Below are 20,866 nucleotides of genomic sequence, written 5' to 3'. Positions count from 1 at the left end.
GGTGGAGAAGGCATGTAGATTATGATGGGCATCAACAGTCGCAATTCATTGACTGGGAAGTTGCGGCAGTTGATTGTAACTTCTCAGTGCGGGCGCTTGCAATGAATCACACATGTGTGCAGTCACCAACAGCAGTGATTTGCATGTGAACTGAATGTTGTGTCCAGAAATGCTTTTTTTGGGGGGGGATGCCACATGAAAAAGCCTTCCTCTAACAGGACCCAGTAATGTCATCTGCAACAACGTTCACCTGACCCTCTTTCCAGTGATGTATGCCATCATCCGCCAAAGATGCTCTTCTGCCTTCTACAAAGGATAGGCAGGGGAGTTCCATGCAAAAGAATACATCTGACGTCAGAAACAGCAATATTTGTAAACCACTGAGCGGACATTTTAACCTCCTAGGATGTCCTGTAACTGACCGTTCAGCAACAAAATAACTTCAAAGGGAAAATACAAGGGAAACAGCTGAAGTTTAATGCCACGACACTACAGGTGTGATGGCTTACCCAGGATATCTTATGACTGTTGCTTGGGCAAGGTTTCCTGTCCCATTAGAGGTGATGACTCTATTATCGTTTTAACAATCACCTGCTGCTGTAAAAGGTTAAAGGCATGCCTATTTAGCATATAATTAAGCTCTAATTATCAGAGATTTTTGCGTATCATTGCCATTTAACTTCCACCTTCCAATTTCCTCCTCGTAGACCTGCCTATTAAGATTTCACTTCATGCACCAGACAGTGCGGATATGAAAGCTTATTCTCCAATCAATGTATTAATCTTTAAGTGCCGCAAGATTCTCTGGTTGCGAGGCTGCCCTGTGAAAAAATTTACTCCCCGATAGCTTGCAAATCAAGCAAGGGTGGTGCACAACATTATAAAACAATTTACAAAGCATAAGAATAAAAATAAAAGAATCACAGAGAAGAATCATAAGAACAGCCCCCACCCTATTTCAAGCCCATAGATTGTTTTATGGCCAAAGGCCATAGGTAAAGAGAAATATTTTCCCCTTGAATCTAAAGACATGTAATGATTGCATCAAGCGAGCCAGCATTCCACGAACAGGGAGCCACCACAGAAAAGTCCCGTTCTCATGTTGCCGCCCTCCAAACCTCCTTGGGAGGAGGGACACAGAGAAGGGCTTCGGATGACAAGCACAGAGTCTGGGTTGGTTCGTATGGGAAGAGAGGATCCTTAAGATAAGGAGGTGAGCCACGTAAGGCTTTACAGGTCATCACCAGCACTCTGATTTGGGCTTGGAAACTAATCGGCAGCCAGTGCAGTCGGGCCAAGATTGGAATTATATTCTCCACTCGTCTTGGCCTTGTGAACAACCTGGCCGTTCAATTTTGCACCAAAGGAAGTTTCTCAGTCATCTTCCAAGGCAGCCCCATGTCTAACACATTACAGTAATCTAACCTAGAGGTTACCAGAGCATAGGCCACAGATGTTAGGCTACCCCTGTCCAGATAGGAGTGCATCTGGGCCACCAATTGAAGCTGACAGAAGGCATTCCATGCCACCGAGGCCACCTGGGCCTCAAGTGACAGCAATGGGTCCAGGAGCATCTCCAAGCTACACACCTGCTCCTTAAGAGGGAATGTAACCCCTTTAAAAGCAGACAGTCTCCCTCCTGGTAGTTGCCCACTAACAGTGCCTCAATCTTAATCTCGACTGAGCTGCAGTTTGTTGGCTCTCATCCAGTCCATTACCGAGGCAAGACAATGGTCCACCAGCAATCCACTGCCACACCTTTAGCAGAGCTGTGTGTCATCAGTATATTGCTGACATGTCCTGCCATATTTCCTGAATATGTCCTGCCATTGTTATAAATCTTGACTGTTTTTTATGTAGAAATTACAGAAAGTTGATTCAGGAATTGCACAGATATAACTGCTCTCCCCTGTACAGGAAAATTGTATTGTGGCAGCTGAATGTATGAACATCCACTAAAGAGCATTTCATTTGAGGCAATGCTTAAGTTCTTTATGTGATTTTAAATTCACTGATGTAAAACACCATGATGCTGCAGTGTGATTGGCTGTGACCCAGTGTCTGATGACTGTTGTCCGCATGTATGAATTGATTCCAATAATAATAATAAAAGTTATACCCATGGCATTCACCTAGGATGTTCATTAACACAAACACACCATCAAGTAATGGTCATGCATGTGTCATAATTGTCACACGTATGTGCAATCATCAGGACAGATCCTGAAGCTGAGGCTCAAATACTTTGGCCACCTCATGAGAAGAGAAGACTCTCTGGAAAAAAACTCAGATGTTGGGTAAGATTGTGCGCACAAGATGAAGGGGATGACAGAGGACGAGATGGTTGGACAGTGTTACAGAAGCGACCAACATGAATTTGACGAAACTCGGGAGGCAGTGGAAGACAGGAGTGCCTGGTGTGCTCTGGCCCATGGGGTCATGAAGAGTCAGACACAACTAATCTACTGAACAACAACAACGTGTGCAATCATCACACACAATGCATAAACCAGTTGCATAAACCAATTGTTTTCTGCTGCCCTGGAGGCTTCAAGTTACAAGAATGCCAACTAAACCTCAGGAGTAACTTCCTGGTGGCAAAAGCTGTTCAGCAGTGGTCTCCTTCGGAAAGTGGGTTTTTTAAAGCAAAGGTTGGAGGGACATCTGCCATGGATGCTTTAGCTGAGATACCTGCATTGCAGGGGATTGGAATAATGACCCTTGAGATACCTTTCAACTCTCAGATGAGAGTCGGATCAATAGACAAACAGGAGCTGCATTAGCTCAGTTTGGGCTACCTCCCCAATAAATGGGCTTGTGCCTCCCTTCTCCATTTCTGTTCCTGGTCCCTGCATTTCTTTCTCTGCTGCTGTTTCCCTGCCAGCTCTGGGCTCTGGGCTTCTCTCCTTGCTAATCTTCATTGCTGCATGCGCTGCTGCTGCTGCTGCTGTTTTTGTTTTGTGCCTCTCTCTGGCGAGGACACATTAGCTCACCCTTTTCTCAGAAAGCTGTGGGAACAGCCCCACCCTTGTTCCCTGCTCCGCGCATGTGTCCCCAGTCGAGAAATAAACAAGCCCTTGTTATAAATGGGCAGCCGGCTCAGCTGCCATTGTCGTCACGCTGCCTCTGTGCCATGCAAGCGCTGCCGGGAGGGGAACACTCTGTCTATAAAGTGCCGCGGGAACAAATTCCATTTGGAGCAGCGGTTGCGTTGGGGCCTGCAGGGAGCAGGTCAGGAGACGGCTTCAGGCCTGCCGCCTGCGCATTCCTGGTGTTCCCTTTGCACGCTGTTGCCCGGGAAACGGCACAAAGCTCCGCTGATAAAGCCAAATGTGAAAGGCAGTCCTGCTGAAGCAGTTTCCAGTGTGGGAGCCAGGAGAGACAAATTCAGTGATAGGAGGCACAGTTACGGATGCTACTTGTGGATAGCTCAGCTGGCTAGAGCGTGGTGCTGATAACACCAAGGTCACAGGTTCAATTCCCTTAAAGGGCAGCTGCATATCCTTCCAATTCTATGATTCTACTCAATTTGCTGAGATGTGTTCATCTCATTCAGGAGAGATGGGAACCATTTCCAACCCCAGGCCCACATTCCCTTTGGGCAACTGAACCTCCTGGGGACCACAAGCCTGTGGTGGGCAGGGCCAGAGGCCTGCATGGGTGGATGAAGGAATGCAAATATTACCTTTGCACAGCTGGTTTTGACCTAAGCACCACTCTCCATTGTCCATCCAGGCATGCAAGAAGCAGTGTCAGAGTTCAAGAACTAGTTCCAGCTAGGAGAAAACACCTTGAGGTGGGTGTGGCCTGTGAGAGGGGGTGTGGCCTGGAGGGACTTCTGAGGGCCAGAGTGGGCTGCATTTGGCCTCCATACCTCTTTCAATTCCCAGCAGTCCCGGTGGGGAGCCGGCCCCACTGAATTCGTCTGGAATTTACTTCTGAGCACCTGCACAGGACTGGTCTGCAATCTGCGATCGTTGCCACAGTGGCCCAGCACATAAAGCATTTGAGTCTGCTGCTGGGGTGGGGTGCAGCCCAGGGCATGATCAGTCACCGATTGCGCCTCTTTAGCATTGCACTTTGGGATTCCACAAGAATATGAATTGCCTAGCCATCGTCCAACTAGCAGTCCAACTTTTATCTCTCGTCTGATAGGGAAGCTCAGAAGCAGGGCCTGAAGGCGACTGGCTCCGCTTCTTGTTTGTCCCTGGTCTCTGAATGTGGAGACTCCATTTAGCAATCCGGGCTAACAGCATATTTCTCATTAAAGTACTGAAACCCATCCTGTGACTGACCTGGAAAATCCATTTCCCTTTCCTTCTATGTATCGCTTGTCCCTTCTCCTTCATTATCATCATCACCATAAAAAAACCCAAACCCCAACAATTACACTTGCAGCATGTTTTTTTATGAGTGGTGCTTACCGTATTTACTCGACTCTATTGCTCACCTTTTTCGACCAAAATATGCGACAAAAATTAAGGTGTGCATTAGATTTGATGGCACATTTACATTTGCCAGCAAATACTTTTTTTTGGTTTCAAGGTTCTGGAAATTGAGGTGCACATTAGGTTCAATGGCGCATTAGACTCGAGTAAATATGGTAAATTGGATTTTGTGCTTTCCAGATCTGTAAACTCTTCATTGGCTGGAAAACACGTTCAGTTGTTTCAAAAGGCTCTCTTCTACAGCTTATCAGACTCTTAACATATTAAAACATCCTCTATTGCAGACTAAAAGGAACTCGAAGCATCACTGGAGAAAAATGTGTGTCAGAAGAGTTCCTCACATTTCTACAGCCTGGAGTCTGTGGTATTTTTGGAAGAATCAGCATGGTATGGCCGTGTCTTCTTGGTTATTCTGGAACAGCAAGCACTTGCTACTTTTTAAAGCCAGAAATGGCCTTGTTATAAGACAGCCTTTGCCGACCATAGGTTTTCTGTTACAACTCCCATCAGCCCTAGGCAGCACAGCCAGTAGATCTCTTGCTGTAATGTAACATACCAGCTTAGACCAGCAGTCCATTCATTCCAGGGATGGGGAACCTGTGACCATCCAGACATTGTGGGACTCTGGTTCCCATCAGCCCCAGACAGCAGGGTCAGTGGTCAAGGAGATGTGGTCCACTGGCATCTAGAGGACCATACTGGTTCCCTATCACTTCAGCAAGAGACAATTTCTCCCATGCAAGCCGGAGAGCATGCAATCAATGCTCCATGGTCAATGTCAAAGAAGTCTCTGCTTGATCAGTGCCGGCATGGGGAGCCCCTATTTCACCCACGCTCTTCCCATCAAGTGGCCTCTAAGTCTTCACAAGCAGGGCATGAAGGAGATGGTCTTCACTAGAAGTTTATCCCTCCCTAGCATCTGGCATGCCTAGAGGTATCCTGCCCCGGTATGTGGAGGCTCCATCTAGCTTCCATGTCTGGATACAAGATGAAGCTTCCTATTTTTCCCTCTACTTCTAGCTTCTGAACTAGAAGTTGGAAGTACAGCTTATAAATTGAACCCATTTGTATCTGTTAAGTTGTGGGCGAACATATCAGATGACACAGCGATTCTTCCAAAGCAGCTCTTTATTTGTAAGCTGGAACAGAACTAACTGAGGAGCTCAGTCAGCCTGCTTATATAGAGCGCCAGAACAATTGTAACTGTTGCAACTTTCTAAAACTATCTAATCACAGAACGTCACTTTTCGATCCTTCATTTGCATACAAACTATCCAATCACTGAATGTTACTTTCGATCCTTCATTTGCATAACTATCTACAGTATCCCCCTGCTGGCCCAGGGTGAGAACATCAGTGCATAACAGTATCCAACCCTTCTTCCAAGGACCTAGGTAAGCAGCCGTTTAGCTTTTTACCTCATTAACAATCCTAGGAAGTGGTGATGCTGAGAGAGCATGATTTGCCCAAAGCCAGCCAAGGAACTCTGTGGCTCTGAGTGGAGGTTTGGTCCTCCCCCTTTCTCATCAACTCAACACTCTATCTTCACTCTTGGTACCCGATTCCCCTCCACCCACCCCATAGAAACAAACAAGCTTGGAAGAGTGTTCTTTTTAAATCAACCTTAGTGCTGTTAATGGGGCAATTCTACATTTGCACATATTGAAACAGATAAGCATTTCTTCTGCCTAGCTTTTAGCATGTATGTTATCTACTGTGGACTGGATATTTTCTGGTTTTATTGTTACTGATTTTTTTAGATTGTTTTTAACTACTCTGGGATTTCTAATGGAAGGTACTGTACAAAGGATTTAATATGTATGTTGCAGTTTTCCAACCCCTGCCCCAATAAGAAACAGATTTCATTGTCATGTCTGTCTGTGTGTGTCCATGCGTTTGTATACTTAGGGACAGCCCAGATCTCTTCCAAAGCATTCAGCTCACTCTTCCCTGACTAATTTCATCCACCAGTGTTGCAACAGGAAGACCTGCAACTTCCATCTTCTGAACTCATTGACTCATCAACATCACTAGTGGGTTAACTCTGCAATCATAGAATTGCTTTCTTCTTTGTGGGACTCCAATAAAGAAAGCCTTTATTATGGGACTGTAATGTAGTTCCATCTTTCCATTGCAACACTGGTGGTTGGAATGAGAAGAGTTCAAACTAGGGCAGGAGAAATGGAAAGCTTTGGGAAAGGCCTGGCTTGACCTCCTTGCCTGCCTGCCTGCCTGCCTGCCTGCCTGCCTGCCTGCCTGCCTGCACACACACACACACACACACACACACACTTTCTTATTAGTCCCACTGATTTCCCCAAGGACTGTGGTGTTATGGCATTGCTATGGTGGAATCTAGCATGAGTCCCATGACCCATGGGGAACTGGGTATGGATTGGCAGGCTCAGATGGAGATGAAGAATGAGGGAGCAGCGAGACAGAAGTTATGGGAACTGGGGATGGAGGACAGACGTTCTCCCTTTTGATGCCAGCTACTATAGAAGTGGGAGCAGGAACATTGGTTCCTGGGGGGCAGGGAGCCTCATTGGCTGAGGATGTCCTGGACTACTGGGGTAAAGGAGAGCAGCAGCAGCAGCAGCAGCATGGTGTCTTTGGTTCACCCCTCAAGGGTCCCCAGTCATACTCCTGGATATTGAGAAAATCTCTCTGAAATAACCTCCATCTCACAAGAGCCAATATTCACATTAAGGTTACCAGACGTCCCCTTTTCCTGGGAACAGTCCCCGGATTTACAAATCAGTCCCCTGACAAAATCCATCTATTTAGTAGGAAGTTGAAAAGTGTCCCCGGAATCATTGAAAAAAATCTGGTAACCTTCATTCACATACACTTGCTGCTGGAAATATGAGCAACTGCAAATACCCCTGAGTTTATATATTCTGCCTCACAATCCCCAATGAATGGAATACTTTGACTTATGCATGCTGAAACTGCAATACACCCCACCCCCAAGTTGGGGGAACTACTTTTTGGAACTTCAGAGCCACTCCCATGGTTTTTTAAGGACCCTTTCTACTTCTTTACACTGAAAAGGAAAACAAGCCAGTAGAAGCTGACCCCCTCCCTTATTTCAGGTGATTTGAATACAGTTACAGTAGAATTAGTTTTTACTTACTGTTTGCAAGCCAGCATTGATTTGGAGTCCACATAAAGCCCATGCATAGGAACACAGGTAGCTGCTTCCAGACTGTTGCTATTTTCAGGCAGGAATCAATCACAGGCCAGCAAACACAGGTTGCACAACTATAGTTGATTGGGCCGTTATCCAGAACAAAACCATCTGTGGCATGGAAAGTGATGGGGAATTGCCCTGGAAAGTGTGAGATAGCTCTTGCTTTGATGTAAGATAATCCAATCAGGATGACTGCTCAATGAACAGGTCATCTGGAAGTGCCCTACATGTCTACCAATCAGTAGCCATTCTCTGGGGTTTGAGGCAGGGACGTTGCCTAGCTTTCCCTCAGGATGCCAGGGAATGAACCCAATATTGTCTGCATGGAAAGCGTGTGTGTTCTACCACTGAGCTGAAGCTCTTCCCCTGCACTGCTGAAATCACCTGTGAATCTGTGCAGGTGCAATCGTCCACTGGCTTGAGAGTAAATCAGTAGGCACAAATATTCAGCAAAGCGAGCAAACGTTGCAAGCCTTGTCAACAACACACACCCATACACTTTGCCAGGGTGCCAACTTGAATAAAATATTGGGGCGGGCAGGGGAACAGGTAAGCCCTGCCCCACATAATTGATCACAAGATGAAGTAGCAATGCCCATCAATTTTAGGGGCCCTTGGCGCTCTCAAATATTTTTTTGGGGGGGTGACGGGACCTCCCCTGTCAACTTCACCTGCAAGTGAAGGTTTGGTGGTGGTGGGTTGTCCTGCTTATCCTTTGTAATTCTAGGGTTGCCAACTGATGAGAGATAAAGGGCCTAGTTTGCTCCGGGGCTTTTAACTGTAGTACTTAGCAGATGACTTTTTTCGCAGCACTGAGATGAATCATGTCTGCATTTCAAGCCATCATTAAAAGCGCAGCCACAGTTGCCCAATTGTTAACCTACCTCAGTCCCACAAATTTGCTAAATGAGCCTCAACAATCACACTGATGTTTAACAACTTTTGGGTGGGGGACTTGCAAACCCTGCACTCATTTAAAAGTTTCTGTAAATTGCAACACTCAGGTACAACTGAGGCATTCTCTACGGCTTGGAAAATGTGGGAAAGACCCAAGAAGGTGGTTGTTTGAAACTCACACGCAGGCATCGTTTTAGCATTGCCAGATTGGTCTGAAATACCCCACTGCATTCGGGATTCTGAGTGCTATGAAGCAGATATACTTTATAAAGGAGAGTCCTCTGTTTTGAAGGGGTCCTTCATTCCTTCATTCATGCCTTTAAAAGTATTTCTGTACTGCCATATTAGGGCCCTCTACAGCAATAATATGCAAAACACCCCCCAAAAAACAATACAAATAATCATTAAAGTGCCTTGGCTGGTCAGTTCAAGTTTGCTTTAAAGAAAAGAAACCATAAAAATGAATAGCAGAGGCTTTGATGTTGCCTAGATGTACTGAATTTCAATTTCAATTACAGTAGTTAGGTTGTATTTGGCATTAGTCATACTCAAAGTAGACTCATTGAGATTAATGGGCATGACTGGTCACCCTAGACTAGAGAGGTGGCCATAGATCTCCAGTCATATTTCAAAATCCGGACAGAAAAGTTTGTTGAGCTTTATTTTAGCAAATTGCTTTGAAACAAACAATTTAGATGTCTGGATTTTTATGATGTATGGCAACCCTATCTCCATTGTCTATTTTAGCCTCACTCTCTGAGATCTTATAACTTAAGGCTGACCCTCAAGACTTGGTATATTCAAAGCACTGAGCCTCACCGCACAAATGCTAGGGACAAACACGGTCAGTTTCTTCAGGTGCAGTAACTGGAAATGAATCCAAATGTGTTGCTTGCCTGTCATCACAATCAGGATTGTTGCCTGACTGGTATCACAAACACCCTTCCTGGCGAATGGCAAGGGAAGGGCTCACGTGAATGGGACTCATTCATTCCTCACCTGTTGAGACTTCGGGTGACTAATTTCCTTGTAGGGGTTTGTTTGTTTTATTCTAAGTGGCCAATGCCTTGACTCAAAATAGGCTGATGCAGTGTGGCATGACTCTCGGCTGGCCGAGCTACATTTCGATCCAAGGCAAACACACACAAGCCCCGCGGCTCGCAGCCTTCTTGTTCTTTTTTTATAAAAATCAAAATGACAATATGCATTTAGCATTTGTCAAAGGAGTCAGTGTTCCAAAACTACCTTTAGTTAAAGATTTTAGGATCCAAGACAGCACCCAGCAGGAAATATATATATATGATAGATAGATAGATAGATAGATAAATAGATAGATGATAGATAGATAGATAGATGATATTATATATATATATATATATATATATATATATATATATATATATATATAACAACCTGACTCTTCATCCTCATGGGGCCTCCAAGGCAGTGCACAATGTTCACTGATACAGTGGTACCTTGGTTTATGAACTTAATCCGTTCCGGAAGTCCGTTCTTAAACCAAAGCGTTCTTAAACCAAGACGCGCTTCCCCATAACAGTGTGGGACTCAATTTACAAAGGGAACACACTCAACAGGAAGCGGAACATGTTCTGCTTCCAAGGCAAAGTTCACAAACCAAAACACCTACTTCTGGGTTTGCAGCATTCTTAATCCAAGTTGTTCATAAACTAAGCTGTTCTTAAACCAAGGTACCACTGTACTATGGGCTTAGCAACACCTCCAATTCCTCCTCGCCCCCCCCCCCGGGAAACTCACAAACAAATGGCAACTGGGTTTGCTGCAGATTGCTATTTGTTCTGATTTACCACAAAAGAGCAGGTTTTCTGAGGGACGGTGGCAGGCAAAGGGGAAAGTCCTTGAACCCATGCCTAGACAGCGCAGGGTAAGTGGAAAACCACTTACGTTTGTCCAAACCACCAGCGTTTGTCCCGAGCGGCAGCAGCAATTGGAACACCCCATTGCTCTTTCTGTGGCCACTGCTGCTGGCCTTCTCCCTTGGCCAGCTCAAAGCAGAGAGAGCAGGCAAGAAGGCAGAAGAGAGACTGCCACCACCAAGGCCCAGCCCCACATGACATGCTGGCTCAAGGGCGTAGGCAGAGGGCAGGGCCACCCTGGGTGGGGAGAAAAGGGGAGTGCAGCAGGGCACAAGGAGTCTTGATTTAAAAAAAAAATGCTTTGTGCGTCACCATCTAATCTTGCTCCTTTCTAAAATTCATTTATTGCTGTTCACAAAAAGAAAACCTCCCAAAGAATAAAATGAAATAACACAAGAATTAAGGGGTTTTCTCAGGACATTGAAGAACATGTGTGCTGAGTCCCATTGATGAAGTGGTGGTGACACTTGTCCTCTTTCTGATAGGAAATGCTCCACGACAAAAACGACAAAAACGTTGGGTTGAGGAGCATCACTTGGGAAGGGGGGTCAGGAATAAGAAATGTCCCTATTTTCATTTTGAAGGGTATGCCCCATAGTCCTGACAGTCTGTAACTGACAAGAAGCTGAACTCAGAAGGAATAGGACCGGTGCAATTTACACTGAACTGAACTGAGATGCCACAGAGCTTGGAAGGCTTCAGGCAAGCTGTGATCTGAGCCTCTTCTCAGCAGGAAGCGACATTGTGGCCAGGATGTGATGTCACTGATTGCCATATTGCAGGCAGAAGAGGAGTGTTTCAGTGGAACTCTACATCAGGCGACTGGGCTGAGCCCTCCCATCTCTACTACGCCTCCAGGGTTACACCAGCAATTAACTTTGAATCATCGGATGATATGAACAGGCTGGAAGACTCAAGCAAGGCTGACTCAGCAGGATATATTACTTTTTCATGAAACCACACAGCCCCCAGAGCCAAAACACCCCAGAAGAGCTAGCACCTAACACGAAACATTGCTGAAACAATGACACAGAGTATCTACGACTACTGCCTCCTCCATCATTTTGTGGGAGGGGTACGGAATTTGCATACTAGAAAATGAGGTTTGAAGGATTAAAGTGGACTTAAGCGCTCTGGTGCAATAGACTCCCTTTTTGAAAAACAGAAAAGTGACAAGGAAATGCACTAAAAAGTGTGAGATAAACAACTGATTGGCAGGATGATGTATAACCTCCACACAAGTAAATTATGACGGGTGCTGATTGTCGTATAACTTCCACAAATTAATCACAATGCACAATAAAGAATGGACTTCATATAACCTCCATGTAGGCTTTGGGCAAGGAGATCAGGACGATGAACAGGTCACCCGTAGGAGCCTTGGGATGCATCCGTTGGATTAGTCCCAATATTATAAATGTATTTACTTATTTGTTAAATTCCTATCTCACCTTTCCTCCTAAAAGAGCCCAGGGCAGACAACGAACTAATAAAACAATAAAGGTAAAGGTAAAGGTACCCCTGCCCGTACGGGCCAGTCTTGACAGACTCTGGGGTTGTGCGCCCATCTCACTTAAGAGGCCAGGGGCCAGCGCTGTCCGGAGACACTTCCGGGTCACGTGGCCAGCGTGACATCGCTGCTCTGGCAAGCCAGAGCCGCACACGGAAACGCCGTTTACCTTCCCGCTGGTAAGCGGTCCCTATTTATCTACTTGCACCCGGAGGTGCTTTCGAACTGCTAGGTTGGCAGGCGCTGGGACCGAGCAGCGGGAGCGCACCCCGCCGCAGGGATTCGAACCGCCGACCTTTCAATCGGCAAGTCCTAGGCGCTGAGGTTTTAACCCACAGCGCCACCTGCGTCCCTTAAACTCCCTCAGAACTACAGGCCGATCAGAGCATGTGTCACCTCAGTGAAGATCATGCTACTCAGCCTGGTTGCTAAGCGACACCATCACCACCCATGGGTAGCTGAGTGAGAACAAAATCAACCCTTTACATTACAGACTGAATGATCCCTACCGTTGCACTTCTCATTACTCCTAGGGAAGAAAGCTGGGAAATAAATACCTTTTAAAAAAAAAAATGGAAAAGAGCTCAGTTCTCAAGACACCCAAGTAAGATCAGAAACAGCTATATTATTCATTTATTTCCCCCTTGTCCAGGATAAGAAGGTCCCCTGAATCTGGCAGCAAAATTGTCCACCCATAGAATGACCTTTATATAAATAACCCCTCCTATTTTAAATGCTCTACCTAGCAGACCAGATAAGCTACGTTGAACAAAAATCAGAAATATAAAAGCATTAAGTAAAGCGTCTGTTTTTTGAAAAGGACGTCATAACCAATGTACTGGAATTGAAAGGTTTCAGTTGGTGCAAGTTCCAGACAGTGCAGGAGAGTCAGCCTTAATGGCCTGGGGTAAAAATACGTGATGAATGTCACACTGACCATTCTGTTCAGAGGGGGGTTAAAAAAAAAAGTTCTTACTGCACCTCTTGCCTCTGTTGCTTCATAAGCTCCTGCCAGTTACAAGCCAATTCACAGGCTTCTTGTGACTCATGGAGCCACCTGGGGAGTGTTTAGAGAACCCTGACTCCTCATTATTCACTTTTTACAATTGCTTCAGATGCTATTAGCCAATGTCCAGTAAAAAAAGAAGGAAATCCCAGGCTGATCCACGTAGACAGAAGACACTCCACACACACCCCTTGACCAACACCCATTTCACACATGATAGGAATTGGCAGCTACGTGCCTGGATCCTGCATATAAGACTTAAACTCTTAGCTATTTATTAACTGAACCTATATAGCTGCCTCTAGATGGGCCACAAAGCAAAATAAATACAATATAAGACAATAAAAACTAACAACACAACTAAAGCAGGAAAACATCGCTCTTTCACTCTCTTTTCTACATATACTTCCTGTTGGATCCCAGAGCCAACTTTTAAAGCAGGATCATATTACTTTTGAAATTAAAAAAATTAAGGTTTTATATATATATAATAAATGTACCAAGCAAACACGTACATAAATATATAAACCACATGTCTGAAACAGGACAGGAAAACCACCTTGAAACCATTTTGACTCCCAAATTGACCTCAAATATTTCTCTGCAAGGTCGAAGGAAAATGGAAAAGCCTCCCCATTGTCTTTTCATTCACAAATCCTGTCTTAAGAGTATGCCTGTGTATGAATAGGGTGAGCCTGTGACCTGGCTCAGGAACTAAGTACCGTATTTATCATTACAAAAGACTGGCCAGGCTCCCCAGGGTATCCAATCAAGTAACCATTAACAGGTAACCTGCCAGACAGGAGATAAACAACGCACTCAGCTTTCTGTTTTAGACCGCCTCTTCTGTGATGTAGGTATGATCTTTCTTGGGGTGGTCTTGGACTCCAGGGCGGGCAATTTAAAATGTCTATATAAGGGCGGGCGCACCTTTGTTCTGGGTCCTCCTCCTTTCCTGCGTGTGAGGGGAGCACCCTGTTGCAACAGTTCAATAAAGATCAAGCTTATGAGCTGCTTTGCTTCTCAATATTCTCTGGTTGGCTTCTGTTATTTTCTCCGACCGATGGAGAACCTACAAAGGACTCTATAAGGGCTCTTGTGTCCCCCATACGGGAATAAGGGCAGATTTTTGTTTATTACACTTTAAAAAGTCATCGCTTCCCACCAAAGAATCCTGGGATCTGTAGTTAATTAAGCGTGCAGAGAGTTGTAGGGAGACCCCTATTCCCCTCACAAAGCTACAATTCCCAGATTACTCTGCACAAACTACAGTTCCCAGGATTCTTTGGAAGAAGCCATGACTTGTTTAAAGTTGTATGATACCGCTTTAAATATAGGTGCAGGCCTCAGGTGGCCCATCCCATTTTACCGCCTGAAGCAAAACAGGAATGTGCTGTCCCCTGCTGCCCGCTTTGCCCAAGTCTCACTTACCAGGGTCATGAAGCAGCAGCTTCTGACAAGATCTCGCAAGAGGTTGTGAGATCTCATGAAATCTCACTGGAAGACGCCATCACCGAGGTGGGTGGGCATCCACGGTGGTGCCCCCCCAGAGGATTTCACTATTCAAGTGTGCTTCTACAGTCCGCCTCATGAGTGGACACTGGTGCAAGGAAAAAACAGAGAGTGCAGATGAGGCCTCAGTGTGTGGTCCTACAAACAGCCTTCCTTAAGAGGCAGATATTATTGGATTGCAGTTCTCATCATCCCTGCCTGTTGCCCATACTGGCTGGAGCTGTTGGAGGTTGTAGCCCAAAACATATGAGGTGAAGCAGGTTGGGGGAAAGGCTGCACCTTGCCTGGAATGTCTCAGGTCATTTGCCTACAGGCAAACAAACACTACCTTGAGGAAAATATTAATATAGGAATCTGCCTTAAGTGAGAGCTGGACCATAAAAAGGCTGATCACTGAAGAATTGATGCTTTTGAATTATGGTGCTGGAGGAGACTCTTGAGAGTCCCATGGACTGCAAGAAGATCCAACCTATCCATTCTTAAGGAAATCAGCCCTGAGTGCTCACTGGAAGGACAGATTGTGAAGCTGAGGCTCCAATACTTTGGCCACCTCATGAGAAGAGAAGACTCCCTGGAAAAGACCCTGATGTTGGGAAAGATGGAGGGCACAAGGAGAAGGGGACAGCAGAGGACGAGATGGTTGGACAGTGTTCTCGAAGCTACCAGCATGAGTTTGACCAAACTGTGGGAGGCAGTGGAAGACAGGAGTGCCTGGCGTGCTCTGGTCCAAGGGGTCATGAAGAGTCGGACACGACTAAACAACAACAAGCCTAGAATGATCTTTTCCAAGCACATGCTTCACATTCAGAAGATCCCAGATTCATCCCTTTACAAAGGTGTGTAAGTGGTCCGAAGTTGTAGAGGGTTGAAGACCCATTACTATTTCTTCAGTACCCAGCAATGTCCCTGTCTCCTTTGTCCTAGAACTGCCCAATTGTCATGAAAGGGGAGCTTTTTAGACACTTATGGTACAATAAGCATTAGAATCATATAATTGTAGGGTCAGAAGGGACCACAAGGGTCATCTAGTCCAACCCCATGCAACGCAGGAATCTTTTACCCAACATGGGGCTTGAACCCATAACTCTGAGATTAAGAGTCTCATGTGCTGCCAACTGAGCTTTTATTTATTTATTTATTTATTTATTTATTTATTTATACATACTACTACTACTACTACTACTACTACTACTACCACTACTACTACTATTACACCACCATTTATTTGAGGATCACAGGGTATTTTAACATTATAAAAACACCAATTTTATCCCCCTTTGTGCTGATTGGTGCCAATGACAGTCAATGGAGGTATGTCAGTCACAGCGAATTGGTTCCTATGGTCACTCTGGAGAAAGTACATGGGAAGAACACAGAGGAGCTGTTCCACATGCTCTATAGTTTAGCATTTAGGAACTAAAAATACTAGGGGCTTCCATTTCGAGAGAATAGCGTTCAAGTTCCGTTACGTGCAATGGAACTTAAAGGGAAACACAACCGAAGTGACTTCAAAATAAAATATGCACAGAAAATTGCTCTCGCTGAAAGGGAACACACGGAAATCTGCACTGATTGTTGCAACACATCCCTAATAATAATTATTGTATGACGACAGGATTATGGTTTAACTTAGAAGTTTGCAGAAGGGGCGTGGCTATCAGGGTGTGTGGCTGTGGGGGCGTGGCTACATGGTGCTTTGCTAGATGGACAAGGAATCTGACCTCACATAAGGCAAACCGTCATTTGCATGTAGCCTAGAAAATGCTGGCTCTGAGCTATAGATCTTCCCCTTTTTTAATGTTTCAATTGGTGTTGTGTAATCATCCGTTCACACTTTTTCTTTCCCGGTACTATACGACTTTATGACGCTGTCATACATTGAGTCACACTATTAGCCTGTCTAGTCCAGCATATTTTTTTTGCTGTAGCAAAGGGACGCTTGGGCAATTTGATATCTGCAAACTGGTGCATCCAGATGCAGCCCAGGTACTCGCTGCATTCCTCACTTGCTGAATGTTCTTGGCTCCAAACTACCTGAATCCTTAAAAGTCTGGGATGCAAATTTTCACAGCCCTCTAGCACAGTGTTTCTCAACCGGTGGGTCCCCAGATGTTGTTGGACTACAACTCCCATCATTCCTAGCCAGCAAGACCAGTGGTCAGGGATGATGGGAGTTGTAGTCCAGCAACAGAAGCAATTAATTTAGTGTTAACTCTAGAAGTGTATATTCAATTCTGACCAAACTAAGCCTCCTTATGTATACAGTGGTACCTCGGGTTAAGAACTTAATTCGTTCTGGAGGTCCATTCTTAACCTGAAACTGTTCTTAACCTGAAGCACCACTTTAGTTAATGGGGCCTCCTGCCGCCGCTGTTGCCCAATTTCTGTTCTCATCCTGAAGCAAAGTTCTTAACCTGAGGTACTATTTCTGGGTTAGCGGAGTCTGTAACCTGAAGCGTCTGTAACCTGAAGCATCTGTAACCTGAGGTACCACTATATTGTAGTTTGGTCAGAACTGAGTATACACCTCTGGTAAAGGGGCATGAAAATGTGTGTTCCGGGCTTTTTAGACTCATCTACCCATGTACTATCTGAAACCAAAGGGATGCATTGGTTGTCAGATGTGAAATATATTGATATTATTTTCAGCTCTCCAACTCCTTTAGTAAGTGCTGCTGGTTTTTTTTAAGGAGTATTTGAGGGTTTCCAAATGTTTAGAGGGTATTTGCAGGCTTTTCCAATGGCGTTTCAAATATACATGATTTCACATAAATACGCGGTGCCTCAGAACGTAACCCCCCCTGTAAATGGGGAGTTGCCTGTATAGGGTTAGGAATAAAGGTTGTTAAACCTTTTTTATCCTGTTCAGCTGCACAAGACAGCTGACCTCTTTCTATCCCTCTGGGAATGAGCAGGCCACACACTGTGAGGCAAGATTAAAATGATTTACTTACAGATTTAAGGTGTCAGTCGTGCATTGTTCCATGCAGCAGCAAGGATAATACCAGGGAAATACTGTCAGGTAGAAAATACAGAATATAGTTCCAAACGCTTGTTGTAAGCTTGGAAGCAACCTTACACATGTCCTCCTTCATTGGTTAAATGTTGCAGAAAGAGAAAGGAAGGAAGGAAGGAAGGAAGGAAGGAAGGAAGGAAGGAAGGAAGGAAGGAAGGGGAAGTGAAGCTCCCTTCCTCTCTGGAGAAGAGGGGGCATGGCTTAACTGAGACAATCTAGCAGTATTACTGTTAAGTTGTGGGTTGACATAGCAGACGACACAGCGATTTCTCCAAGTAGCTCTTTATTTTGTAAGCTGGAATAGAACTGACTGCAAACAGCTCAGCCGGCCTGCTTTTATAGGCAGCCGGCTGTCAACATTGTAGCAACAACAGCCCAGCGTTTCCCGCCTAAAATAACTGACGTGGACCTGAGTGAAAACTATCTACAGACCTGAGTGAAAACTATATACAGTATCCCCCTGCTGGCCCAGGGTGAAACTTCACTACATAACAATTACTCTGTGGTCCTTAACCCCTCCATGCATTAACTAGCAGTTGTGGGTAGTTATGTTTGACTGCAATCTCCCACACAAGCAAATCAGGATAAGTGTTCCTTGTCCTATAACTGTCCCCACAAACATAAAAGAATGCTCAATAAAAGAGCAGACGTAGTCAGACTCTGTGTAAGGAAATCAGGATGAATTTTCAATAAACACCTTTCAATACCTTTTGCCATCACTTTCCAAAGCACAGAAAATCTGATGCTTTTTAAAGTGGATTTGTTGCATTAGGGTGACAGAACGCTTTCATCCAATTTAATTGCGTAAATCTATAATTACTGTACAGTGGTACCTCTGGTTACGTATTTAATTCGTTCTGGAGGTCCGTTCTTAACCTGAAACTGTTCTTAACCTGAAGCACTACTTTAGCTAATGGGGCCTCCCGCTGCTGCTGCTGCGCCGCCACCGTGCAATTTCTGTTCTCATCCTGAAGCAAAGTTCTTAACCCGAGGTACTATTTCTGGGTTAGCGGAGTTTGTAACCTGAAGCGTATGTAACCTGAAGCATATGTAACCCGAGGTACCACTGTATGTACTTGAATTTATCCCACAAAATACTGACCAAGGTGAGAAAGCAAGTACTTGTCACATCCATACTGTAAAGCACATTCAGTGCACATTTAAAGCACATGGCTTTCCCCAAAGAATCCTGGGAGCTGTAGATTGTTAATGGTGCTCTGTGAGGCATGAACTACAATTCCCAGAATACCTTGGTAGGAAGCTATGGGCTCTAAATGTCAGGTGTCTGGGGGGATGCAGGGGGATGCATACCCCTAAACATTCTGTGAATCTGTTTTGCCTCACTGAGGGGCAGTATTTCAATATGAGTAGGAAAATGAGAGTACCCCTAAACATATTTTTAGGGGGGGGAGCACTGGGTGTGGGTGTATCAGAGTGGGTTTCAAGCACAAAATGGCTGTACCATGTGTTTTCACTCAATGAGAAAATTGAGCCCAAAACACACTTCCCTCATAGAGGCAGATACACATTATGTGATAGCCATAAGTCAAAGAAAACAAAAGATTATACAGCTCCACAAAAAGTCACAAATTGACACAGCTCAGAGTCAAATCCTACTTTTAAAAAAACTTTTAATGGAGTTTATATTTCCCTGGATACATATTTAAAATCTATTTAATTAGTATATTGATTGTTAAATTCCACTTTGACCATTTTAAGTTTATGTGAAAATTATGCTGACATTTTGGTTTTACTATGCTGGCTGTTTAGCCACAATAAACTGCAAACTGCATTTACATTATGCGGAAGATGTGGAGATGGTCATTTTTAAAGTTTGCAGGGCTTAAGCCATTCCGAGCCTTGTAAGTTAAAACTCCATATCTTTACTTGTCTCTGTGAATACACAGAGAAAACCAGCCTTAATGCTGGTTATAATGCACTTATAGAAATTATAATATCTTGTTAGTAATTTTTCATTATTTGGAATAACTGTGTTACTTATATACGTATATTCCATATTGCAATTTCAAATATTTTTTTCCTTTTATTTTTGTTTTGTTTTTTCTTTCTTTTACTTTATTTTCTCATTGAAAATTTTCAGTAAAATGTAACAACAACAGTAAAAAGGTCTGGTGCTGAAGGCATTGCTTTAAAAGGATCCCATACTGTCCCCTCCAACCTTATGGAAAGTGATAGTCTTGTTTATCATCTAGATGTTCCCAAGATGCATTGCAGCTGACCTAGCCTGGTCAGCCTTTCACCGCTACAGTTACTACCCGTGGAAGATCCCCTTTCATTCATAGCAACTAGTAGGGGTCAGCAAACTTTTTCAGGTGGGGGCCGGTCCACTCTCCCTCAGACCTTGTGGGGGGTCGGACTATATTTTGAAGAAGAAAAAATGAATGAATTCCTATGCCCCACAAATAACCCAGAGATGCATTTTAAATAAAAGCACACCTCATACTCATGTAAAAACACCAGACAGGCCTCAGAGAATTTTAAAGAAAGAACACATTCTACTCATGTAAAAACACACTGGTTCCCAGACTGTCTGCAGGCCGGATTTAGAAGGCGATTGGGCCGCATCTGGCCCCCGGGCCCATAGGTTGCCTTCCCATGATCTAAGATAATGTTAACATGAGCCACAGCTACACCTCGGTGTGCATGGGGTGAATGCCTTTATAAGGAACTTACCCCTCCTCTCCTCGTGAACTTTCTTAATAAGTGGGATGAGTCAAGACTTTTCACTTCTGAAAATCATGTCAGTGCTTACCGAGCATGCCTTCATGATGCAACTGCTGCGGCAAAAGCGGTGGCCTGTGTTGCACGGAATTGCTTTGCATTGCAGCATGCATGCCAGCGCCACATGACTTCAACTGTTGGTGCCATGAGAGACAGGAGGCCTTTCCTGGGTTGCTCTGCTCACTGCTGACAGCTCATCCTATCTAGCTGAGTTATGAGTCAATGGTTGCCTTAAATACCCTGCCTAGCAATCCTGGTTCATCTTGACCTACAACTGCTAAACTGCTGCTGTGACTTCCTTGATTGTACTAAACTCTCATTATTATTGTTAACATCATAATCACAGAGTTGTAGAATTGTAGAGTTGGAAGGGACCCTCAGGGTCATCTAGTCCAACCCCTGCAATGCAGGAATCTTTTGCCCAACGTGGGGCTCAAACCCACAACTCTGAGATTAAGAGTCTCATGCTCTACCGAATGAGCTAAATATTCTCCATCTGTTTATCAGTTGCCTTCTAAACAACCATCCTAAAGTGATTTACTCTAAAGATAATTAAAAACTCTAAAATGGCAAGTACATGTTAAAACCATGCAAAATAGGCACTCAGCGATGGCCCATTTATGTGGCTGTGAAAGCCTGTTAGAACA

The 20,866-nt window shown here is 44.6% G+C and overlaps 1 long non-coding RNA gene across 1 annotated transcript in view; it reads right to left on the bottom strand.

The window, feature by feature from the left end:
• The window catches only part of LOC307216333, a 36,928-nt gene extending 19,365 nt beyond the window's left edge, over window positions 1-17,563 (bottom strand). The window contains exons 1-2 of the long non-coding RNA XR_013839028.1: window positions 17,416-17,563; window positions 14,381-14,549 (exon numbers count right to left, since the gene is read on the bottom strand). This is a non-coding gene — a long non-coding RNA (uncharacterized lncRNA). The remainder of the gene's footprint in view (window positions 1-14,380; window positions 14,550-17,415) is intronic.
• Between the last annotated feature and the right edge of the window lie 3,303 nt (window positions 17,564-20,866).

The sequence above is a fragment of the Podarcis cretensis genome, assembly GCF_951804945.1.
Source record: "Podarcis cretensis genome assembly, chromosome: 5".
NCBI lineage: Eukaryota > Metazoa > Chordata > Lepidosauria > Squamata > Lacertidae > Podarcis > Podarcis cretensis.
The sequence above is the reverse complement of the archived record's forward strand: the minus strand, read 5'-3'. Positions and strand labels throughout refer to the sequence as shown.